Genomic DNA, 13,161 nt, shown 5'->3' on the forward strand with positions numbered 1-13,161 from the left:
TATATATATATTTATATATTTATATATGTATGTATATATATATATACATATATATATATATACATACATCAATATACATATATACATATATATACATATATATACATATATATATGTACATATATATACATATGTAGCAGGTGAGGGGTGTAGCTGGTGGTGTGGCCGGAGGTGTGTCTGTAACATTTTTTCCCAAAAAAGGCCACCTTAGCTTGCACGCCCCTTGCAGCAACCAATCAAAAAAAGCTCCTTGCTTTTCACCTTTGCCAACTGCCTCACGCGCCTCCAGTTGCACAAAACCCTAGAATGATTAATAGGGTTTATATATATCACTTTGAGAGGTTCGGGTGGGCCAGGTCACATTCATGGGTATTCTCGCGATCACCTCACGCAAATGCGGTTTTCATTCACGTGGTGGTGGGCCCCCACGTTCACAGGATTACCTTTTCTTCGCGGTGTATGCTTCAACTTGAAACTACATCACAATTTTTGGGCATCACGGGTTTTGTAAGTGCAATAAGTGCAAATGCTGTTGTTTTGTTGTAGGCATCATGGGTTTTGTAAGTGCAATAAGTGCAAATGATGTTGTTTTGTTGTATTGTTATTTTTTAACACTGCTGCTTGGATGTATGTCATATTTAGTTGCCTGCAAAGCACTAAAAGGGCTTGTTTGGTGTGTACATATATATATGTGTTAATAATAACGAAACATAGGAGTTGGGAACAAATGAGTGCTTGCAAGAATTGTACCTTTTTCTTGATGTATGACAATTTCTTTGAGTATTAGTTATAACGATATTGGAGCATGCACTCTATGTATAATACATGATTAATACCTCCTCCTAATGTACCTTTTTTCTTAATCTTTTCTTTCTAATTTAGTCTATTAAATTTATATTTATATCGACAATCATTTATTTGCTTGGAATTTATATCAACAATTTCTTTGAGTATTACTTTTATCATCATTACGATGAGTTCACCCCAAACTTGGTGTGTTGAGGTTTTAGAATATGTAAATCAAGTTCAACGGAGCGGATCATCCACAATGTAGCTCAATCATGTGATTTTAGTCCGCGTCTTTAGATGACTATCTAAGACGTCACCTTAGAAACATTTTTCCATATATATATATATATATATATATATATATAAAGAAACCCAAATTGTTGTTTCTAAATCTCTAGCATTTTATAAATAAGTGACACACTGTCATAAAAGTTTAGACATAGATAAAATCAAATAGCTTAACTTTAGATTGTTAATAATCTCGAACATCTTTAAACTGTATATGTCAATATTTTAGTTTATATATATATATATATATATATATATATATATATATATATATATATATATGTGTGTGTGTGTGTGTGTGTGTGTGTGTGTGTGTGTTTTTTTTTTTTGTGTGTGTGTATATATGTGTTAATAATAACGAAACACAGGAGTTGGGAACAAATGAGTGCTTGCAAGAAATGTACCTTTTTCTTGATGTATGACAATTTCTTTGAGTATTAATTATTGATTTAACGATATTAGAGCATGCACTATATGTATAATACATGATTAGTACCTCCTCCTAATGTACCTTTTTCTTAATCTTTTCTTTCTAATTTAGTCTATGAAATTTATATTTATATCAACAATCATTTATATGCTTGGAATTTTTTTCACAGGTGGAGAGGATCATGCACGCATCCCGTGTATTAGACCTATGAGTTTATTATGTATTGGATGAATAATTTCATATGTAATAGAGAGACATAATATGTATGAAACAACATGTGTTTGATATTTTTATACTATGAAGTGGTATTTGTAGATGATTATAAGTTGTTTTGCCGATAGTTTATTTGTTTGTGATTAATCTTGGGTTGTGTATATTGGTTGGCTTGTATTGGAGTAATTTGAGTAATATGGTATGTGTATTGTGATTTGGATGTGGATTTGGATTTTGGATTGTTGATTTGAAAGTTGGATTTGCATATTTGGTTGGATTCGGATTATTATTGAGTTTGCAGGTAATTTATGTAATTACAGGGTAAAAACATATGAATTGGGAAAAGCGTATGTAAAAATCTAAATTGAAAATCCGTCTAGGATACGTTTTAGACAAAATTTCGGTCTGGGATGAAGTAAAGAATCCTAGACGGAAATTTCGTCTAGGATGCTTCCTAGACGGATTTCCGTCTGGGAAGCATCCTAGACAGAAATTCCGTCTCAAACGTTTCCTAGATGGAATTCCGTCTAGGAAGTGTCTCAGATGAAATATTTCTCCATCTAGGAATATCCTAGATGGTTTTATATTCAGTCTAGGTTGTTTTTTCGTCTAGGATGTTTTCCTAAACAAAAATCCGTTAAGAATACTGCATCCTAGATAGAAACTAACTAGATAAACATCGTAGATGGAATTCCGCCTGGGTAGTCTATGTAGACGGAAGTACGATTGTCCATCTAGGATGCCCCATTTTGTACCAGTATTTGTTAGTTTAAAGATAGAGTTAGTAGTTCAAAAGAATAGGATTTGGTTTATTTTTATTACCTCCTAGGAGTTTGTACTATTATAGAACTCTTTATTATATAATTTTATAAGCCTTCATAAAGGACGTGGGTCCCCTTTACCTATAAGAAGGAAAAAAAAGAGAAAAACAGATAGTAAAGTTTGGTTCTCTTTTGCTTCTTCTTCCCTTCTCTTCTCAATATTACATATATAATTTGTTTTTGCTAGTTTCTCCAACAAAAATAAGTTTTGCTATGCTTTATTTTTACTAGATATTGTTTTATATGGGGTTAATTTCAGAAATTCCCCTCAAGTATAGGCCTTGTCTTAAAAACCCCCCTCAACTATGTTAACTTTAGAAAAGTCCCCTCAATTTTGAGGGTGTTGTAGATGACCCCCTCAACTTTCAAATTTCAATTAAACCGCCCTTAACTATGGGGTATCCCACAAAACCTCCTTCATCTTTATAGTTTTTTCAAATAACCCCCTAATATTATTTATTTTAAATATGCAATGACTAAAACACTTTTGGTTGAAAAAAATTCATGTAAGTTTAAAATCCAAACCAATCAGAATATTAGACTTCAATTCGATGGGTTTTGATGATGAAACTAACCATAAAAATAAATAAAGTTTCAATTGTTTCAAATATAATAAACGTCGATAAATAGAAAATAAAAGAAGTTTAGTGTTTTAAAAAAGAACAAAATACTAGATTCACATGTGAAGCTAGCAATGGAGATATGGAGGAAGAAGAAGAGGAGGAATATAAAATAAAGGTATTTTAGCCAAAAAAATCAAAAGGGAACACTATGGTAAAATTTCTATTGCTTTAGGGATAGTATGGTGCATTACATTATTTGCTCCTTTAGATTTTATTTATGTTAGTTCAGAGGTTTAAGCGAGAATAGTTGAGGGGGGATAATCATATTTTGAAAGTTGAGGAGAGTTTCTACAGTAAATTGCAAAGTTGAGGAGGACTTTCAAGAGCTAAAATAGTTGAGGTGGGTTTTTCGAGACGACCCATAGTTGAGGAGGTTCTAAAATTAACCCTTTTATATTTATATAAATGGCGAGATGTATCCTTTCACTAGTACAAAACTGGTCTGTCCAAACGGTTGTAACCGTTTGGGCAAGTGCAGTTCCAAACGGTTACTGTGACACCCTTGGTTTCACACATGGCTACAGTCCATGTGTGAAACCAAAAGCGTCACAGTAAGTATCAGAGCTCTAGTTCTAAGTATCAGAGCTCTAGCTCTAGCTCTAGTCCTTAGGATCATTCTTGTGTCGAGTCGTGGGGCTAGGATAGAGTTTCCTAGGGATCATGTATAGAATATGCTAGAAATTCCTAGAATGAGTGAGGACGTTATATACGTATGTTCAAAAATTACAAATTTCTTTATGGCAACTAATCTTATTTTGATTGAAAAGTATTTGCATGAAAGATAAGTGATAATATTTTCCTATTGATATATGTTTATCTTTATGCTTGAGATCCTATTTACTGTGTCTAACATGAATGACAAGTGATAATATTTTCCTATTGATATATGTTTATCTTTATGCTTGAGATCCTATTTACTGTGTCTAACAAGCTCTACTTCTAATCATATAGATGTCAGGAAGAGGACGTGGTCACAGAGGTACCCCTGCTTAGGGAGCTGTGCAAGATGATAAGAGCCCAAGCCACAACACCGAATGTACACTGAAGAAGCATATGAAAAATCAATAATCAGCCCAACTGGAATAAAATAGACATATCTCTGAGTCTGAACTGAATCTCGAATACAATGAGTCACATAATAGAGCCGGAGCCGCAGCAGGCTCCGCAGTATCTAGTCGATCTTATAGCATCGTTAGCAGCTCGGCTAGCGACGATAGAGGAGCAATTGACAAATCAGGCTCCGCAGGAGATACCTATTTAGGAAGAGTAACTAGAAGAGACAACGATAGATCCACCAACACCACCACTAGTTATTGATGGAGCCGTTGAGCAGGAGGCATGACTTCGTTTGGTAGAGAGGTACCAGAAATTGAAGGCACCAGAGTTTTATGGTACATCAGATTCTATTGTGGCACATAAGTGGAAGGAGGATGTGAGTAACATCTTGGATATGCTTAAATTGAACACAGTGCAGAAGCAGAGGCTAGCAGCTTTCAGCCTCAAGAGTGATGCAAGAGGATGATATCGACTTCGGTTCACTCTGGAGCAGAGAATGATGATTTCATGGGAGACTTTTGTTTATTTCTTTGAGGAGCAGTATATATCAGCTGCAGCGAAAGCTGGGAAGTAGTTGGAGCTAGCCTGGCTAGAGCAGAAGACATGTCAGTGTTAGATTATGAGAGTAAATTCATGATATTACTCAGATTCACGGGCATGTGGCATACTGAAGAGCGGCAGGCGCAGATGTTTTTGATGGGTCTTCGCCCGAGTTACATCAATATCTCGTATCTTAGCGATTTCAGACAATACGAGAGGTGGTTGATGTAGCTATATCAGAAGAGACCGATGCTGCGATGTTTTAGAAGACCAAGGAGGGTAACGCTAAGTTAGGACAAAAAAATGACAAGGGCAAAGGCAAGAGACCTTCTGACGGATTTTGATGGCCCCCGTAGTGGGGTAAGGGATTTCAGCATCAACACTAGGGTTAGTATAAGAAAGGAGCACAACATGGTTGGAAAGAACCACAGTAGTGCAAAATTCATGGTGCATGTAACAACTGCAACAAGATTGGCCATAAGGCCAGGGATTGTCGTAGTGCACCAAGAGGAGGCTAGCAGTGTAGAGGCTAGGGCCAACAGTAGGGATGAGGATATGGTCAGCAACAGAACCGTGGTTAGGGTCAGCATCAGCAGTGTCACGGCTACAGCCAACAGCAACAACAGAGGATTGAGGCACCGCTAATTGTTCTGAGGATTGAGGGGCCAGCAGGCCAGATTCGTGCGATCTAGGAGATTCCTGAGGGACAAATGGTCCCGTATGTTTTCCTGCCAACCGTGCAGCAAACGTCAGCCACCGGTAGAGTGTATGTAGTTATTCCTCGTGACCATAGTGCGAGCGGGACCATGGTGGAAGGTACGTTCTTTGTGAACTCCTTTCCAGCCCGTATTCTTTTTGATTCAGGCGCTTCACATTCTTTCATCTCTCATGATTTTATAATTAGACTTCAGCTTATAGCCAGCCTTTAGATATCCCTTTATCTATATCTACTCCTTTAGGAGAGGTATCCCACTTAGAGAATATTTGTAGTTAATGTATCATCAGCTTAGATGATTCCGAGTTCGTGATCGATTTGATCGTCCTCCGTATGTTCGAGTTTGATGTTATCCTTAGTATAGAATGACTATCTTCCTACCATGTGAGTATCGATTGTTTTGCGAAGACAGTCAGCTTACGAGCACTAGATGGGTCTGAGTTAGTGGTAGCGACCTCATGGGGCAACCAGTTTGCGGAGTTATTTCTGGCATACGTCGAGGAGGTGATGATGCGGTATCGGGGTGCCGATTTGAGCAAGACACGAGTGGTCTCAAAATACCAGGATGTCTTCTAGGACATACCAGGTTTACCTCCAGTGAGAGAGGTCGAGTTTTGAATAGAGTTGTAGCCAGGCACAACACCGATATCCCGAGCACCTTATCGTATGGTGCCTGTTGAGATGAGGGAGCTCCAGATCTAGTTAGAGGAGTTGTTATCTCAGGGTTTCATTCACTAGTGTCATTCTCTATAGGGAGTGCATGTCCTTTTCGTGAAGAAGAAAGACGGTAGCATGTGGTTATGCATAGATTATCGTGAGTTAAACAAGGTCACTATCTGGAACATGTATCCACTACCGAGGAATGATGACATGTTCGACCAGCTACAGGGAGCGCAACATTTTTCAAAGATTGATCTTCATTCTAGCTATCATCAGTTGTGGGTTCGAAAGATGGATATTCCCAATACCAACTTTCTAACTCGATATGGGTCCTTGGATGTCATGCTATTTGGGTTGACCAATGCACCCACAGTATTCATGGAATTATGAACCGAGTTTTTCATCTATACTTGGACCAGTTCATGATTGTTTTTATCGATGACATCCTTATATATTCGAGATCGGAGGCAGAGTACGAGCAGTATCTTCGATTAGCTTTGCAGACTTTACGAGAGCATCAGTTATACGCTAAGTTCAGCAATTCCGAGTTTTGGCTATCTGAGGTCAGATTTTTAGGACACATCATCAGAAGAGAGGGAATTGTAGTTGATCCAGCTAAAGTTTAGGCAATACTTGATTGGGAGCCACTAAAGACCATTTCAAAGATTTTTTTTGGGTTTGATCGGCTATTATAGGGAATTTATTCAGGACTTCTCAAAGATTGCGACACTACTTACACACCTTACAAAGAAGAGTGTACAGTTTGTTTGGGGCATGGAGTGCCAGGAGGCCTTTGAGACTTTGAAGGCTATGTTGACTACAACGCCAGTGTTGATCATTCCGAGTAGTGATAAGATTTTTGTTATCTACACGGATGCATCGTTGTCAGGTCTCGAAGGTGTTTTGATACAAACCCAGAGAGTGGTGGCCTACATTTCGAGACAGTTGAGGACTCATAAGTAGAATTATCCCACTCATGACTTGGAGCTAGCAATAGTGGTCTTCGCACTAAAGACATGGAGGCACTATCTGTAAGGAGTACAGTTCAAGCTATTTACGGATCATCAGAGTTTGAAGTACATCTTGTCTCAGAAAGAACTAAATCAGAGACAGCGACAGTGGGTCGAATTTATTAAGGACTATGAGTTCATAATTCAGTACCATCCAGGGAAGGCGAATGTAGTAGCAGACACATTGAACAGGAAGTGTCGGCATAAGATTGCGGCTTTGAGGTACTTGTTGTATTGAGATCTTCACATGCTTAGCTAGTTTGACTTTAGACCATTTTTTGGGAGCTTTGTTAGTGTAGCCATCTTGCAGTGATAGAGTGGTCAAAGCTTAGCTAGAGAACTCTTAGATTCAAATCCGAAAGGAGGGGATTTCCAAAGAGCCAAAGGCTGATTGGACTATTAGAGCAGATGGAGATCTTCGAATGAAGGGCCGATTAGTGATACCAAGTAACCCTCAATTGAATAAAGACATATTCAATGAGGCGCATCACACCAGGTACACAGTGTATCCAGGCACGACTAAAATGTATAAGGACCTGAAGAGATACTTTTGGTGGAACGACATGCGTAGGGAGATTACCGAGTATGTGGCTAAGTGCTTTACCTGCAAACAAGTGAAGGCAAAACACTAGAGACCAGCAAGAACCCTACAACCTTTACCCATTTCGAAGTGAAAATGAGCAGATATTTCCATGGACTTTATTGTAGGATTGTCGAGGTCGAAGAAGGGAAACAATTCAGTCTGGGTGATGTTGATCGGTTAACGAAGTTAGCATATTTTATACTAGTAAAGACAACCTATACAGTGAAGACCTATGCGAGGATATTTATCCAAGAGATCATGAGATTGCACAGAGATCGAGAGATGATTGTATCAGACTGAGGCTCAGTTTTGTTGGATATCATGTCCCCATAATATAATTTTAATGATAACAATTTATTCATAATATGAATCACTATGTGTATTATTGTGCACTAACATTTCAATGCAGCTATCAACATGAACAAGTGCAAGATGAGTTCAAGGCATCATGAAGTAAAGAAGATGAAGAGCTTATATATCAATGTAATTTTTACATTTTCTTTACTTAGAAAATTTGTACAAGCCTTGATCACTCACACATACACACACATAGAGATTAGAACACACTAACACAGTTTTAGTGTGTTGGTTAACAATAGAAATCCCCTATGTTAACCATTAGAGTATTTAGTTAATCAATGAGTCTAAAAATATTTCATACATAATTTTTTACCCCTTAGTAGTCGACTAATTAGATTAGTAGTTGACTACTGAAGTCTTAGATCAAAATATAAATTTCTAAAATATTACAGAGTAGTCGACTATAACAGATTATAGTTGACTAATAAAGACTTAGATAAAAACTTAGATTCTGTAAAAATGCAGAGTAGTCGACTACTAGGCATTATAGTCGACTACTAAGATCTAATTTAGAATTTCAGATTATCTGATTTTACAGATTAGTCGACTACTAAGAATTATAGTCGACTACTAAGCTTTAAATTTGAATTCCAGACTTTCTGTATCTACAGAGTAGTCGACTAATGACTATAGTAGTCGACTACTAAGAAAAATCCTAAAATTACAGAAGTTGTTTGAAGTCAGAGTAGTCGACTAATGACTATAGTAGTCGACTACTAAGACAGTTTTCTACCATTTTAGATTTTGAATAAGTGACTGTTTATAGCCATTTTGTGTACGTTTTTAGAGTTTGAAAACTTGTCTTTTTAAGGGCTATAAATAGGTTACAAGTTCAGAAATTTGGATCATTGATTCATATATATAAGATTCAAGTTTTTTGCATTCAAAAGAGTTAGATTTTTACTAAGTGTTGAGAAAAAGCATTCTCTGAGTTAGCATTTGATCTTCATTCAATATACAATCAAATTAGGTAATTTTGAGAGATTCAAAACGTTCCTAAGCTATTGCTACACATCACAATACACTCAAAGCTTATAGGAATTAAGTTGTTACAAGGCAAGTGTTCTCACGGGTGTGAGAGGTGTAATCTCTTTGTGAAGAGATTGTGTGCAATTTGTACGAACTTGCAAATTGGTCAGGTTTGTTGTTTGGTTTTGTAAGTTTTACAAAATCATAGTAGAACTCTCAAACGGGATTTGCTTGGGGACTAGATATACACTTGGAAGGTGGAACCAGTATAAAATATTGTCTTTACGATTATGATTTTTTGTGATTGTGCTATCTTCTTTGCAAATTATAATCTTCTTTGCATAAATTTTTAAAGTAACACTATTCACCCCCCTCTAGTGTTTTAGTGTGATTGGATCAGACCCTACAAGTTTTCACTTTACACTTTTGAAGGAGCTTCCAAAATTCTTTCGGTAGCCAGTTGTCGTACTCTAGTGTTTTCCACCCGTAGACAGATGAACAAATGGAGAGAGTCAACCAACTATCAGAGGATATGTTACGGGCATGCATCACATATTTTCATGGCAGCTAGGTGGACCACATCCCATTGATCGAATTCGTTTATAACAACAGTTATCAAGCGACTATTAGCATGACACCGTATGAGGCATTATATGGGAGGTCTTGTAGATCGCCTATTTGTTGGGCAGAGCCAGAGGATAGTCTACTGCTTGGACTGAAGTTAGTGAGACAGACCACAGAGAAGGTAGTAGTGATTCAGGAGTGCGTTCTTACAGCACAGAGTCATCAGAAGTGTTCTGTAGATCAGAGACGATGACTGTTAGAGTTCCAGGTAGGGGGCTATGTATTGTTGAAAGTATCACCAATGAAGGGAGTTCAACGATTTGGTAGATGGGGAAAGCTTTTCCCAATGTATATTGGTCCGTTCAGGATTATGGGGTGCATTGTAGCCGTTTCATATCGGTTAGACCTTACAGCATCGATGTCGAGTATACATGATGTCTTTCATGTTTCTATGCTTAAGAAACATCTACGCGACGAGGAGCAATAGCGAGTGTTAGACACGCCAGAGATTGAAATTCAAAATAATTTGACTACTATTAAGATTCATGTGTGTATTCTTGCCAAGAAGGACAAAAAAACTTAGAAACAAGGTGATTCCTCTAATCAAAGTTCAATAGAACCGGAAAGGAGCTGAGGAGGCTTCTTGGGAGCATGAATAGGATATGCGTCGTGACTACCCGTACCTATTTGAATAGGTAAATTGATTGAATTATTATGATTTACTTTTGTTTATGATTTGGTTATATGGTCATATCTATATTTAACGCTAGAATGTGGGTACTAACACTTAGCTCCTAATCATTCGGAATACATGGTATATATATGGGGGGTTCTTCGTTTGGATTTTTCACCCGACGTATTAGTTCCGCTTAGTTAGGAGTTAAGTGAGAGTATTCACATTCGACATGGTTAAGTGTAGATATTACTACGTTTTATATCTGGAGATTAATACTATGAGATGTGTACGGGATGGTTTTCTTGTCTGGATTATTCCCTCTTGGTGCTTTTCACATATTATTAATCCCTATGATATGATTGCGGAATTTCGGGGATGAAATTCTTTTAAGGAGGGAAGAATGTAAAACCCCAAAAGTTTGTATATTATGTGATAAATAATAGTAATTATGTTATATGGTGATAAATAACATATTCTAATGTTTGAGTATGCTAGGGATTGATTTGAGATCAATCCAATGTATATATGTAAGTAAAGATGGAAAACATGCACGAAAACATGCACAAACCTATTTCTGGGATGTTAGTAGTCGACTATTACTCAGAGTAGTCGACTACTACTCAGAGTAGTCGACTAACCAGCTTAGTAGTTGACTACTCTGAGTAGTAGTCAACTATCGAGTCTGTTTCCAGTTTTTCTTTTAGATTTTGGGTCGGATTTGTTTTGTTTCGAACCCAGTTGTTGTAGGCTGTCTAAAAATCACAATAGATAGCTAATTCCCTATCAAACACCGATGATAGAAGTTACAATCTGACGACTTTCAGAAGGCTACAATTTGAAGACTTTTACGTAGATCGATGAATGTTACAATCTGACGACCTTCACAACAACCGATAAAAGCTCTAATCAACAACCTTCATATTCAACATGGGGAGTTACAATCTAACGACTCTCATATATCAAAGAGCTAAAGCAAAGATTACAAAATGACGATCTTTGCAACGCTCTGACAGAAAGAGACTACAAATCGACGATCTCTTCAATCCAAGACGCAAAACTCATCCCTACATCCCAGAGGTGAAGCACAAGTGGTCTCATTCTAGAGTCAAAGCTATGCAAATGCAGCTCCTAAATGCTGCAAAACGCAGCTTCCAATCGCTGCCCAACGCAGCTTCCAATCGCTGCCCAACACAGCTTCCAACCGCTGCCAACGCAGCTTCCAACCGCTGCCCAACGCAGCTTCCAACTGCTGCCAACGCAGCTTCTAACCGTTGCCCAACATAGCTTCCAATCGCTGCCTAATGCAGCTTTCAACAAGATGCTAACGCAGCTTCCAAATTGCTACGTCTGAGCTTCCAAACACTGCGTTTGAACACAGAATTCATGCCAGAATACGGATTTTGCGTTTGACTCGTTCAAACACGAGCTGAACGGTTTCACAACCATCTTCCACGATCTAAGGGGATCATAACTCTACTTAGGAGTGATTTAAGGGGGCGGTTACATCCCATTAGCCCCACTTAGGAGCGAATTAAGAAGGTGGTTACACCCCTTAATCCCCTATAAATAACTGAAAATCAATTCAGTTCAGGGGTTCGGTCGGTTGGAACTTCTTGGTAGCAACATAAGAGATCCTTAGGTAGGCTTTTGAGGAGATTGACGTCATCCCTCAGCAACATTCGGCAACAGGAGCTTTCTTCATCCTTGGCTTATAGACCAATTTCGGTTAAATCAACTCTTTCATAGAGTTTCAAACTCGTTCAGAGTTCTCCACAACGTCAAATCTGTTGGCCTTCTTGTTTTGATGATGTTTAACAAACAATTTATTACTAATGTTGTTTGTCTAGTGTTTGTGCATTCCTATGTTTTGTAGACAAACAACGTTGTTGGAGGTTGGATGGATTGAGCCTATACGATCATATCAAGAGGAGGTTGGCGGAATTGTGGAGTGAAGCATCGTACAATTCAAGTTCAAGATCCAAGTTTAGCTTCATCCGCAAAGTGTTTGTGCATTCCTATGTTTTGTAGACAAACAACGTTGTTGGAGGTTGGATGGATTGAGCCTATACGATCATATCAAGAGGAGGTTGGCGGAATTGTTTCCTTGTATATATATGTAATCACATATATATACAACACAAGTTTTGGTTTTCATGTTTATAAATATGAAATTACATGTTTCATATTTATTATTGTGATTTGGTTTATCAACATAGATATGAAACAAATATATTTTCATATACATACTCATAGGTTTCATTTTCTATTGTATTTGTGAAAATATTGTATTCTTAGTTTGTAGACTTTAATATCAGTTTATACATGTTTTACTAAGTCTTAAAATACTACATTCATTGTTTATAGACTTTATAACAATAGTTTACATCTTTCTTCAAGTCTATAAAATCATTTTGTAAAGTTTTAAAAGTTGGTTTAGGTCAAAACATCAAACTCATGTGTTTACATTTTCATGTTTTGAACTATTTTGCAAAATGATGATATTTTTCATTTGGGAAGTCCTTTTTCGAAACCAGTCGTTGTAGCATGTTTATTATCATGTCTACAATCATTCCCCAAAGTTTTACATTTTTTGAAATTTATTTGATATTTTTAAACAGCATTTTAAAATCAGCAAAACAGGTTTTGAGTATGTCAGTTTTCGGTCGACCGAACCGGTCGACCGAACCTGAGTTCTTGTGCTCACTGTGCGACAGAGAGTCTGTCGGTCGACCGGTCCGGTCGACCGAAAGCTCCAATCGGTCGACCGACAGAATTTTCGGTCGACCGACGATGGTCCAGAACGTTTTCTTCGTGTTTTTGCTCTCATCGGTCGACCGACGGGATTTTCGGTCGACCGACAATAT

This window comes from Asparagus officinalis, chromosome 6 (assembly GCF_001876935.1).
Source record: "Asparagus officinalis chromosome 6, Aspof.V1, whole genome shotgun sequence".
NCBI classification, from domain to species: domain Eukaryota; kingdom Viridiplantae; phylum Streptophyta; class Magnoliopsida; order Asparagales; family Asparagaceae; genus Asparagus; species Asparagus officinalis.